Source organism: Thalassophryne amazonica, chromosome 16 (genome assembly GCF_902500255.1).
Source record: "Thalassophryne amazonica chromosome 16, fThaAma1.1, whole genome shotgun sequence".
Lineage (NCBI taxonomy): Eukaryota > Metazoa > Chordata > Actinopteri > Batrachoidiformes > Batrachoididae > Thalassophryne > Thalassophryne amazonica.
In genome coordinates, this window is record NC_047118.1 from 47,920,720 (window position 1) to 47,934,610 (window position 13,891).

The following is a 13,891-nucleotide window of genomic DNA, read 5'->3' on the forward strand; positions in this document are numbered from 1 at the left end:
ATATTATATGTATATAAATGTATTGTAATGGTTTTAGGAGCCGCACTGCGTTGAACACAGCAGCAGCTGCAGCAGGACGCCTCAGCTCAACAGCTTGAACAGCGCACATCCGTGTAACTTTCAACACTAATATTTGGGAATGTGTGTGTGTCAGTGTAAGTTTAATACTTTCCTGACATAATTTAATGTAATTTCATTTTACTGGTTTGAGATCCAGGTCAAAATGGCATTTTAATACGTATTTTGCGAGCATTTTTCTGAGTGTGTTCAGTCGCGACTCTCCATTGAAAATGCATTAACATCCGGGTACTTCATCAGTATTTTGCCCGGTTAGGAGACGTCATGTCGCTGTCCATGAAGGGACGTTTTCGTTTAGTGTGCAGCAATGGGACTGCGCTCTCTAGTTCTTATATACAGCTCCATGACATGCACCTAAGATGAAAATTGAAATTTTGAAATTTGAATGTTTGTTGGTAAAGTATATTTATTAACTTGGTACATTGTTTGTAATATTTTCAAATCGACTAAATCATGAAATTTAAGTACCCTATACTTAATAAACAATGGATTAGATGGATCTCTAAAACCACTGTTACTAATCACTTTTAAAGCTCTTTTCTGCAAAATAAAGGTTGTATATAGGTTGTATATGTTGATCCCCAGATTTCTACACAATAAGTTAAATATGGGACAATCAATGAATTATACAATGTTAATAAACCATAACTATTTAATGAATATTTTACTTTATGTAAAACAGCAATGGCTTTTGCTATTTTTCCTTTTATGTAATTTATGTGTGACTTCCATGTAAGATCTTCATCAATCATGACTCCTAAAAATTTCATTTCTTTTACCCTTTGTATATCCACTTCATGGTGTTCAGCTCATCAATGGAAGTTTAGTTGTCTGCACAGCAAATGTTCCTGATTGGGACAAATAAAAATATTTCTTTAAATATAAAGAAACACTAAACAGTTTCTATATAAAAAAAGAAAAAAATAACGGAAAAAAAAAACGTGGCAAAAAAAAAAAAGTTATTTAAAGTTGAGCTTTTGTGGTCTCCGAAAAAAGCTGTAGCTTTATTTGGTAAAAATAAAAAAGACTGAACCATTTACAAATTAAAGCGTTCACTCAGATCAACTGTGCTAAAAGGCTAAGCTAACGTTAGCCGATCATTAAACCTTCACAGCAGTGCAAACGTCACGTTTTATTTTAATATTATTCTCACCTTGATAAAGCTGCAGAACTAAACTCCACTGGGCAAACTGGGACTTCGGCTACCTTCCTCGGTCTGCACAGGAATGATGACTGAAGGCCGGCTTCTCTGTGCGGGTCAGCCTGCTGTCCTGGTTCGATCGATATCCCTCCAAGTCGTCAGTCCTCCCTTGCGTCACGTCACTCTGAAAAGTAGCTGAAAAAAAGCTTCTCCCAGCAGGGTGATGGGAGAATCGGTCTGCTGTTTTTTAAAGCTTTTTTGTGGTTCAGGTGACGCAAATTCAAGATGGCGATCGCTGAACTTTTTTCAGGTTGTGGAAACAGCCCGAGTGTGACGTAGCAGTCTTCGCCCCCTTGCCGCTTCCGAAGTGAAGTGTCTGACGTCACAACGCATTGGAAACGCATCCGACGGATTGGAAAGCATTGACGGATTGGCCTGATGTGTTCAATGTGAAAGGCTCTTAAAGGAGGAATCAATCATTTCAAAGCGAAGCGCAGTTTTAAATCAAATTACACCTCTTTCCAAACATTGTAAAACAGACAACATACTACAACCGAGCAAAACTGTTTTTCCCCAAAATGAGACAACCTCTGTACCACCGTGGAGAACTAATCCCGGTGTCACAGTCTCAGTGCTCCCCCAGTCTGAGCACAGCCATGCAGCAGGCGCGAGTATTGTAGAGGAGACCGGGGCAAAATAAACTTTTTGCATTTGTATCTCTTTGAAACACTATTTTTGAGGGCCAAATTTTGTTAAGTAAAGCCATTTTTTTGTAATCTTTGGTACAGCCTTATTTTAAAGCCAAAAGAAGCTACGCATCAGGCGAAAACGTGGAAGAGTGTAGAAATGTATGTCACTGCACAGGAGCATCAGAACTGCTAATTTATACACAGCTGTTTGCTATAGAAAATCCCACAATTTATTTTTTTTACTACAAGATTAATTTCTGATTACTCTACATTTTGAAGTTTAAAAAAACACCAAAGAAAGCTCTTTATAAATCCATAAAGCGAACCTTCAGTGGGATCGAAGCAGTCCCCGAACCCCCGGCGGGTTAAGGTGATTTTTCCCATACCATTATGCTGAGAAAAAATCCTGCCAAGAACCCTGAATATTACTAACTGCTGACAGGAGTTCTTCAAAATTAGCTATAAAGGCAAAGGGAATGTGGTGTACCACTGTTACCCCATACACTGTACACCAGGGGTGGCCAAGTTTGGTCCTCGAGAGCCACCTTCCTGACACTCTCAGTTGTCTCCCTGCTCCAACACACCTGAATCCAATGAAAGGCTCATTAAAAGTCTGCTAATGAGTCTCTACACTATGCTTTGCAAACTTAATACCCATTACTACATTGGATGATGTTGAAATTGAGGATGGCCTGTTGGCTGTTCCAGCAATATCAGAGATTTCATGTCTGCTACCTACAACTCGCGTGGAATGTCTCAAACTTAAACCTACTGCCAGGCATCTTATATATGCTACTCTGGAACCACCCCTAAATCCAAACAGTCCAACTGTCAACACCACAGAGGTCCTTAGTCTGGGTCTCATTAACATAAGATCACTATCCTCAAAATCATTGTTGATTAATGATGTAATTATTGATCATCACTTAGATATGATTGGGTTATGTGAAACCTGGCTTAAACATACAGCTGTCCTCTCCTTAAAGCCCCGGTCACAACCCACCGTGTGTTTTTTTTCGCCGTACGTTTTCTGCGGATGCCACGGCCACTACGTTTTTGTGAAAACGTACGGAGGCAGTAGCAAGAGGAGGGAGGGAGTACGTTCAACGCACGTCTCTAGGAGTGTAACGATAAAGAGAGTTGACAATAAAGCAGTGTGTGTGTGTGGGGTCGCTTTTCTTTTTTATGAGCGGGACCGGAGCGGCAGGTGTTTTTCGGCGTCGGCGATGCATGAGCATGTCCAGCCTGCAGCGGTCAGTTGTACGAGTGTTTACTTGCCTCGAAAAGTTACAGCTAGTTAACAGACTGAAGCTGTGGAGTGTGTGTTGCTGACGTTTGGAAATAAAGTCCAAGTTCAAGTGAGAAGCTGCGTTGTGCATGCAAGTCTGTCGGCCTCCATAGTATGTGGTGAGTGCCGTAATCCATACTGCCTATGTACGGATTTGGTTAATTCAATAGTAATTGAATGAAAATGTGCTGCTTTGAATCCGTACTGAGGCAGTACTCACAACGTGCGTCATCTGTACTGCTGGTGAATCCACAGCCTGACCGCAGCGAAAGTTCTGCATGCACTAAAACCTCTACGGCGTGTCTGCGTGTGTCTGCGTGCTCCTAAATTCATACTGAGGCAGTACTTACGAAGTACGGATCTCCAAATTTAGCCCACGTTTTTGCAAGTAGACTGCACGCACGTGCAAGTACAGCGGGTTGTGACCACGGCTTAAATGAGGCCTGCCCACCGGCGTACACATTTAGTCACGTCCCTCATGATGCGAAGCAAGGTGGGGGTGTTGCTCTTATTTATAAATCTAGGTTTAGCTTATTAGCTGTTGGGGGTCACAGATATAACTCATTTGAGCATCTGACTCTCCGCTCTGCCCACAATGCTACGTATTGCCAAGGTCAGAACAATAAAAATTATTACTTTGTCACTGTATATATGCCCCCTGGCCCATACTCTGAATTCTTAGATGAATTTGGTGCGTTCATCTCTAACTTGTCAACGAGTGCAGATAACATTCTGATTATTGGTGACTTTAACATTAATATAAATAAGCCTTCAGATCCCCTCTGCAAATCATTTATGGAAATTGTGTATGCTTTAGGGCTTCAGCAATGCATTCAGGGCTCGACACACATTAGTCGAAGTACCCTGGATTTGGTTCTGACACGTGGTGTTGCTGTCAACAATATTGACATCATGTCTCTTGTTTCGGTCTCTGATCACTCACTTATTAGGTTGACAGTTTCACTGCCATGTTTTGTGGAATAACAACCTTATTTGTCACTACGGCGATGCATCAACTATGACTGAACTCAAAGCTAGACTGCCTGATATCTTAGCTTCACATTTGGAAAATGCCCAATCAGGAGACAGTCTTGTGGATAGTTTAAACTTGGTGCTAAACACTACACTCGACATGATTGCGCCACCTGTGTTAAAGGAGACCTGCATTGAAAAAAATGCAGTCAGATTTTTTGAACAAAAAATGACTTACATTTACACATGAGATCCTTCTGAATGTAGTAAAGTAAATCTGCAAGCCCAGATCTGTCATTCAACAGAGAAATCTTCATTTGAAAAAGACAAATTTACAGCTAACATTTAGCCCTCCGCAAATTGTCCCTCTCATCATGGATGCTGCCGAGACGTCGCGGACAAGACCCTCTCCCAGCATGCATTGCACCAGTTGTAATTTGTGGATTTACGTCAGTTTGCATCTGCACCTTTTTCTTGTCTTATACGGAAGGATCTACTTTTTTAAAAACTTCATATTGTCTTGCGGCACGTTTGGTGAGTACACATTTCTTTTATTTGTGCTTGAAAATTATTTTGGGGGACGTTTTCATACGCCCGTTTGATTGAGTGGTGTCGCAATGAAAATCTACTGTCTTTCGCCTCCGGTACCATCGCGGGATATGGAGGCGAGACCCGCAAAGAATCCCAGTCATTAAAAATATATAAACCTCTCTCAGCATCCATGGAGCTCTGGGGCTCCGATTGCCGAGACGTGCGGTGCTGTGGATTTTGCCGCAAGAAGTCTGTCCTTGCAGCAACAGGTGTACCGGCCGCTTCGCATTAAAATAGCGAGCGTAGCGGAGGCAGAGAGCGGGAGAGGAAGAACGGCGCCCGCTGTCGATGTCGTTGCTGATCTGAGCACACAGATCTGTATCTCACATTCATTGCAGCTTACTTTTGGATGTTGAAACCAGGACGTGTATAAGTAACATTACTAACAGATAAAATCAATTTCAGTGCGGGATCGGACTGAAGGCGGGAGCGTGTCGTCTTGTCCCTGACGTCATGGAAATGATATGGCTGTACAAACTGTCTTCACAGAGGGCTAAATTTTAGCTGCAAATTTGTCATTTTTAAATGAAGATTTCTCCGCTTAATTACAAATTTGGGCTTATAGATTTACTTTACTGCATTCACAAGGGTCTTATAAATACATATCAGCTATTTCTTTCTGAAATCTGACCACATTTATTTCAATGCAGGTCTACTTTAAAACTATGCCCCCCCAAAACACAGTCATCTTGGTTCAGTGACTACCTGCGTGACCTCAAGCGTAAGGCTAGAGGTCTAGAATGGAAAGAGCCACTGGTGGGCACACTTCCGATAATCCGATAACCGATAATTATCGAAGATAAAGTTTTCATTATCGGATTATCTTTTCAGATAACTTTGAAAACCATTATTGGACTAATTATCTTCTGATGAATTTTTGTCTGATAATTTTTAGACCATTAACATGGTAAATAAAGGTGAACAGGTGCAGTTCTACCCTCTGTAAACAGTCGAGAGCTGTTTCTATAAGAAACCACTCTATCCTCTGCAGGCAAAGGAGAACTGGTCATTAAGAAAGTAACATTTCTTTTAACACCATACTGATAGGCGGCCAATATCACCCAACTCATCCAGAGGCATACATTTTTAACTTATGGTTCAAATTTAACCAAACTTATTTTGGACAAGTTATTTAAATTAATGCCACTTCTGAAGTTTTATAAAGTGAAAATATCAGATATATGTTTTCGTTTTAAAGTAATGCGCTAATTTTTAAGGTTTTAGTGTGGGTATGCTGTGCCCAGCAGTGCATTATGGGTAGGATAGGGTAATCTCAGTACGGTAATCTCAGTACGGTAATCTCAGTACGTTCACGACAGGAGAATGCGTTTGAGACACTCTGATCAGGACAACAGCATTAAACTCTAGTGCCTAAAGCTCTCGTGAATATATTCTCTGGGTTTATAGATGTTGTTTTTGTGTTTGCTTTTATTAAATTCCACGCATCTTAAACATAGCAAGTAGTAACACAGATTATCTGGAATTTTGTTTTGGCAAGTTTTCAAGGTCTCTACTGCCATCTACTGGCCAGTAGGGTTCATGGCAGTGCTCAGACGCTGAGCAGACACTGTACCACAGAACTGCATGGTGTAAAAGTTCAGAGCGCCCGTTTTATGTTCTCAAACACGTACGTTCAAAAATCACACATCGGATTCGACGTAAACGTAAACAGAAGCTTTTTTTCAAACTTAATTTACAAAAACTCTCGATGGGAGACATCAAAGTAAAAAAAAAAAAATTGCTGTGTTTGCACAGGCACAAGAATATCAAACAGGGTTGATTTTCATCTGACCATACGATCGTCGATCAGGAGGTGGTCGTGAGATGTTAGACGCAGTTCGTTACTCCATGTATACTAAACGATGCAGGACGCGGGATTAACCTGAAACTTGGTGCGATCCAAAAAATTCTCACACGAATGAAAAATCAGCTGGAAAAGGGCCAAAACTCGCACTGGCACCAGTAGTTGGCAGTGTCCTATTTATTTTGACACTGGTTATCAGACGGGTATCTAATTACAACTTGGCTTTTTTTTTTTCAAATGCCTTTTTTTTTTTTCAAATAAAAAATGGCATATTTTACAAAAGCACATTTATCTGTAAACACCAACACACGACACACATATGTTATATCTTAACTTTGCACAAATGACAGAATTGACATTAATTGAGTTATTCTATCAGTATTCATTTTATTTATACACCAAACCATAACTCAGGAGGGCTTTATTTTCCAAGACCTCGGCCTGATGGCAGCACTGTGATTAGTTAGAGTTGAGCTTTCTGGCTCTTCTCAGTTGCATCTGTGCTGGAACCCATGTAGTAAGCTGGAGCTTCCAGCAGGGAGCAGGATGCTGAAAGACAGAAGTGCTGACTCGTTGTTTGGATCTGTTGCTGCTTTTGATGCTTCCAGAAGCGATCCCGGTGTTAAAGCTCAAAATCAGCATGTTAGTAGTTGCAACTATACCAGAGACAATGCTGGAATTTATCGGTTATCTGTAACTTCCGATATATCCAAAGACATGGATGACCTCTAATTTCCTGCTTTTAAACTCAGATAAAACTGAAGTTATTGTACTTGGCCCCACAAATCGTAGAAACATGGTGTCTAACCAGATCCTTACTCTGGATGGCATTACCCTGACCTCTAGTAATACTGTGAGAAATCTTGGAGTCATTTTTGATCAGGATATGTCATTCAAAGCGCATATTAAACAAATATGTAGGACTGCTTTTCTGCATTTACGCAATATCTCTAAAATCAGAAAGGTCTTGTCTCAGAGTGATGCTGAAAAACTAATTCATGCATTTATTTCCTCTAGGCTGGACTATTGTAATTCATTATTATCAGGTTGTCCTAAAAGTTCCCTAAAAAGCCTTCAGTTAATTCAAAATGCTGCAGTTAGAGTACTGACGGGGACTAGAAGGAGAGAGCATATCTCACCCATATTGGCCTCTCTTCACTGGCTTCCTGTTAATTCTAGAATAGAATTTAAAATTCTTCTTACTTATAAGGTTTTGAATAATCAGGTCCCATCTTATCTTAGGGACCTCATAGTACCATATCACCCCAATAGAGCGCTTCGCTCTCAGACTGCAGGCTTACTTGTAGTTCCTAGGGTTTGTAAGAGTAGAATGGGAGGCAGAGCCTTCAGCTTTCAGGCTCCTCTCCTGTGGAACCAGCTCCCAATTCAGATCAGGGAGACAGACACCCTCTCTACTTTTAAGATTAGGCTTAAAACTTTCCTTTTTGCTAAAGCTTATAGTTAGGGCTGGATCAGGTGACCCTGAACCATCCCTTAGTTATGCTGCTATAGACGTAGACTGCTGGGGGGTTCCGATGATGCACTGTTTCTTTCTCTTTTTGCTCTGTATGCACCACTCTGCATTTAATCATTAGTGATCGATCTCTGCTCCCCTCCACAGCATGTCTTTTTCCTAGTTCTCTCCCTCAGCCCCAACCAGTCCCAGCAGAAGACTGCCCCTCCCTGAGCCTGGTTCTGCTGGAGGTTTCTTCCTGTTAAAAGGGAGTTTTTCCTTCCCACTGTAGCCAAGTGCTTGCTCACAGGGGGTCGTTTTGACCGTTGGGGTTTTCCATAATTATTGTATGGCCTTGCCTTACAATATAAAGCGCCTTGGGGCAACTGTTTGTTGTGATTTGGCGCTATATAAAAAAAATTGATTGATTGATTGATTGATTGTTATCAAAGTAAATTTTTTGGTTATCTGTGCCCACCACTGGAAATAGCGTAGTTCAAAATTAGAAGTACTCCACCTTTACGTGGTATGATGCTATCTTAGACTATAAGCATGTACTACTGGCTACAAAAGCGGATCTATTACTCTGATTTGATCAGCAAAACAAGCATAACTCCAAGTTCTTGTTCAACACGGTGGCAGCACTTATACATGGACATTCACCTGTAGTTCGCTCTCCTTTTCAGCACAAGTTTTCCTGTATTTCTTCGAGAAGAAAATGGAAGACATTAGATTGAGCATATCCCAGCATACCTTAACCCAGCCACTACATTCTGTTATTGAGTTGGGTGCCATTACTGAGGTGTTACCTAGATTTACAGAATTTGATAGTATTTCACTAGGCGTGCTGACAAAACTCGTAATGTCTACAAAAAGCACTGCCTGCTTATTTGATCCTGCACCAACAAAACTGTTTAAGGACCTGTGGTCCACTCTTGAGCCGACTGTGCTGGAAATTCTGAATCTCTCATTAACTTCTGGATCTGTTCATAAATGTTTCAAATCTTCAGTGATTAAACCATTACTTAAGAAATCTAATCTTGACCCTAGTGTATTGAAAAACTATCGGCCAATATCAAATCTATCATTTTGCTCTAAAATTCTGGAAAAAGTGGTTTCACGGCAGCTTGTGGACTACCTTACTGAGGATAATTTTTTTGAGCCACTGCAGTCTGCTTTTAGAAAATATTCCACAGAGACAGCTCTCACTAAAGTCGTGAATGATCTTGTAGTTGGATAGTAATGGATTCAGACACCACTACAGTTCTGGTGCTGTTAAATCTCAGTGATGCATTTATTGTGGATCATCATATTCTACTCGATAGGCTGGAGAATCATTTTGGGATTACTGGGAGTGTCCTTGCATGGTTGACATCATACCTGACCAGTCGTTCTCACTGTATTTTGTACAGTAACACTACCTCTAACCTTAGTGACATGAAATTTGGGGTTCCACAGGGGTCTGTTTCAGGCCTCCTGCTTTTCTCCCTTTATATAGCACCCCTTGGGCACATATTGCGGTATTTTGGGGTTACCTTTCACTGCTATGCTGATAATACTCAGTTATACGTGCCGATAACTGCTGGTAATCTCATCCACATAAAATCCTTAGAAGATTGCCTTGTATCAGTGAGAAGCTGGATGTCTAGCAGCTTCCTACTTTAAAACTCTGATAAGACTGAAATGATGGTTCTTTGTCCAGTGAGACATTGGCATCAATTTGACCAGTTAACGCTTAGCCTCGGTCCGTGTGTCATACATCACACTGACAAAGTGAGGAACCTTGGGGTAATTTTTGATCCTACATTGTCCTTTGACCTCCACATTAGAGATATTACGAGGACTGCTTTCTTCCACCTGCAAAATATAGTGACGATTCATCCCATCCTGTCTATGGCTGATGGTGAGACCCTGATTCATGCGTTTGTCTCTTCTAGATTGGACTACTGCAGTATTCTATTTTGTGGATTACCACAGTCCAGCATTAGGGGTCTCCAGTTTGTTCAAAATGCTGCTGCCAGAGTTTTGACACGAAGCAGAAAGTTTGACCACATTACACCCATTTTGGCATCTCTTCACTGGCTTCCTATCCCAGTGAGATCAGATTTTTAAGGTTCTGTTACTAGCCTATAAACTTGTTCACGGACTGGCACCCCCCTACCTAGCTGACCTAATTAAACCCTACATACCGATCTGGGCTTTGCATTCTCAAGGTGCAGGGCTACTTAGGTGTTCCTAGGGTGAATAAGAAGTCTGTGGGTCACAGAGCTTTCTCTTATTGTGCCCCTGTTCTGTGGAATGATCTCCCTGCATCAATAAAACAGTCAGATTCTGTAGAGACTTTCAAGTCCAGACTTAAGATGCATTTATTTTCCTTTTCATGTGGCTAGCATCCTGCCATACAGTGGGGCCAAAAAGTATTTAGTCAGTCCCTGATTGTGCATGTTCTCCTACTTAGAAAGATGAGAGAGGTCTGTAATTTTCATCATAGATACACTTCAACTATGAGAGATAAAATGAGGAAAAAAATCCAGGAAATCACATTGTAGGATTTTTAAAGAATTTATTTGTAAATTATGGTGGAAAATAAGTATTTGGTCAATAACAAAAGTTCAACTCAATACTTTGTAACATAATCTTTGTTGGCAATTACAGAGGTCAAACGTTTCCTGTAAGTCTTCACCAGGTTTGCACGAACAGTAAACTGGTATTTTGGCCCATTCCTCCATGCAGATCTCCTCTAGATCAGTGATATTTTAGGGCTGTCACTGGGCAACATAGACTTTCAACTCCCTCAACAAATTTTCTATGGGGTTGAAGTCTGGAGACTGGCTTGGCCACTCCAAGACCTTGAAATGCTTTTTACAGAGCCACTCCTTTGCTGCCTGAGGGGTGTGTTTGGGATCATTGTCATGCTGGAAGACCCAGCCACGTTGCATCAGAATCAGAATTTCTTTATTGTCCCGTAAAGGGAAATTAGTGTTGTAGCAGGAGCACACAAGAAAACAAGGTACACAAAAACAATAATATAACAACATTAACAGTGAAAATAAGACCCAATTAAAAGTCTAAAATCAATCATAATAAAAATTTCCAAACCATGCAACAATACAAAAAGTCAAAACAGATTCAGTAAAACTTCTAGAAAAGAGAGTCATCATCTCAGAAGAAACCTGGAAGGTTCTCATCTTTTTTGAAAAGAACAATCTTTGCTGAACCTTTTTGGAGATAACATCAACATGAGATTCAAAGCAAAGTTTATTATCAAGGAGCACATCCAAATATTTGTAGCTTTCTACCATCTCAACATCAGCACCTTTGATAACATTTGTTAATGGAAAAGAGGTAGACTTCCTAAAAATCAATAATCACATCTTTAGTTTTTGACACATTCAACTCCAGAAAAGACTCATCACCGCAAGAAACGAAGTCATCAACAGCAGGCCCATGGTCCTGCTCATCTCCCTGAAGAAGACTAACAATAACTGTATCATCAGCAAACTTTAAGTTGTGTCTGTTACTGACGCTGCTACGGCACTCATTAGTGTACAAAATAAAGAGCAAGGATGACAAGCAGCAACCCTGAGGATAGGGCTGTCACGATTAGGAATTTCTGGAGACGATTAATTGTCAGACAAATAATTGCGACTGACGAATATATTGTCTATTTTTTTTCTTTTTTCCCTTCTTTATATTCTACTATCATAGTATAATTACACAACTCTGGAAGAACGTTTGGCTTCTGTGAGTGGAGAAACAGGGAATAGTGAAACATTTTGGTGATTTACGTGTTGGTTTACGTGTTGGCATCAGAATTTTGGCTCTCTGTTGGGACTGTTTACACAGAGACTGCTACCTGCTGCTTTGGACTTGAATTAACAGTCTTTTTCAAGACTTTTTTACTTTTTTACCTTTTTACTTTTTTTTAAATTTTTTTTACTGTGCTCCAACGCCTAAGGAAGACCTCTAACGGTCGAAACATCGCGACGGAGCACTTTTATCAGCTAACTTTCATCAGCGTTGGCAAGCTAACTAGCTTGCTAACGCTTTCGTTTTTATTTTTTTTATTTTTATTTTTTTTTTTTATTTATTTATTTATTTATTTATTTTTTCTCTTTTAGCACTGTTGTCATGCGTTATCTGTGCTGCTCCACAGCGTGTTTAGTTGATTTTTATTTTATTTTAGCACCGTTGTCGTGCGTTCGCTGTTGTCGTGCGTTGCCTGTGCTGCTTCATGGCCTGTTTGGTGCCTTGATTGGGGCACTCCTTCTGCTGAATCACCTTTAAATTATTTACACATTATTCACTTTGTGTGTTTTTAGGAATCCGCTAGGTTGCGTAGCTACTAGCTCTTAGCCGATTTAGCATGGCAGCTTCTCCTGTCTCTCCCGTACTTTTCTGCTCTGGGTGTGAAATGTTTAGTTATTCCTCGGCCTCCTTTAGCAGTAACGGTACTTGTAATAAGTGCAGCTTATTCGTAGCTTTGGAGGCCAGGCTGGGCGAATTGGAGACTCGGCTCCGCACCGTGGAAAATTCTACAGCTAGCCAGGCCCCTGTAGTCGGTGCGGACCAAGGTAGCTTAGCCGCCGCTAGTTCCCCCCTGGCAGATCCCGGGCAGTCGGGAAAGCAGGCTGACTGGGTGACTGTGAGGAGGAAGCGTAGCCCTAAACAGAAGCCCCGTGTACACCGTCAACCCGTTCACATCTCTAACCGTTTTTCCCCACTCGACGATACACTCGCCGAGGATCAAACTCTGGTTATTGGCGACTCTGTTTTGAGAAATGTGAAGTTAGCGACACCAGCAACCATTGTCAATTGTCTTCCAGGGGCCAGAGCAGGCGACATCGAAGGACATTTGAAATTGCTGGCTAAGGCTAAGCGTAAATTTGGTAAGATTGTAATTCACGTCGGCAGTAATGACACTCGGTTACGCCAATCGGAGGTCACTAAAATTAACATTAAATCGGTGTGTAACTTTGCAAAAACAATGTCGGACTCTGTTGTTTTCTCTGGGCCCCTCCCCAATCAGACCGGGAGTGACATGTTTAGCCGCATGTTCTCCTTGAATTGCTGGCTGTCTGAGTGGTGTCCAAAAAATGAGGTGGGCTTCATTGATAATTGGCAAAGCTTCTGGGGAAAACCTGGTCTTGTTAGGAGAGACGGCATCCATCCCACTTTAGATGGAGCAGCTCTCATTTCTAGAAATCTGGCCAATTTTCTTAAATCCTCCAAACTGTGACTGTCCAGCGTTGGGACCAGGAGGCAGAGCTGTGGTCTTATACACCTCTCTGCAGCTTCTCTCCCCCTGCCATCCCCTCGTTGCCCCATCCCCGTAGAGACGGTGCCTGCTCCCAGACCACCAATAACCAGCAAAAATCTATTTAAGCATAAAAATTCAAAAAGAAAAAATAATATAGCACCTTCAATTGCACCACAGACTAAAACAGTTAAATGTGGTCTATTAAACATTAGGTCTCTCTCTTCTAAGTCCCTGTTGGTAAATGATATAATAATTGATCAACGTATTGATTTATTCTGCCTAACAGAAACCTGGTTACAGCAGGATGAATATGTTAGTTTAAATGAGTCAACACCCCCGAGTCACACTAACTGTCAGAATGCTCGTAGCACGGGCCGTGGCGGAGGATTAGCAGCAATCTTCCATTCCAGCTTATTAATTAATCAAAAACCTAGACAGAGCTTTAATTCATTTGAAAGCTTGTCTCTTAGTCTTGTCCATCCAAATTGGAAGTCCCAAAAACCAGTTTTATTTGTTATTATCTATCGTCCACCTGGTCGTTACTGTGAGTTTCTCTGTGAATTTTCAGACCTTTTGTCTGACTTAGTGCTTAGCTCAGATAAGATAATTATAGTG

General features: G+C 41.1%; 1 protein-coding gene across 1 annotated transcript in view; it reads left to right on the forward strand.

Moving 5' to 3' along the window:
- LOC117528399 (PIH1 domain-containing protein 1-like) overlaps positions 1 to 13,891 on the forward strand; it is a 90,752-nt gene that overhangs the window by 30,850 nt on the left and 46,011 nt on the right. Inside the window, 1 exon segment of the mRNA XM_034191029.1 lies at positions 3,262 to 3,268. The gene's annotated coding sequence lies outside the window, so the exon portion shown is untranslated.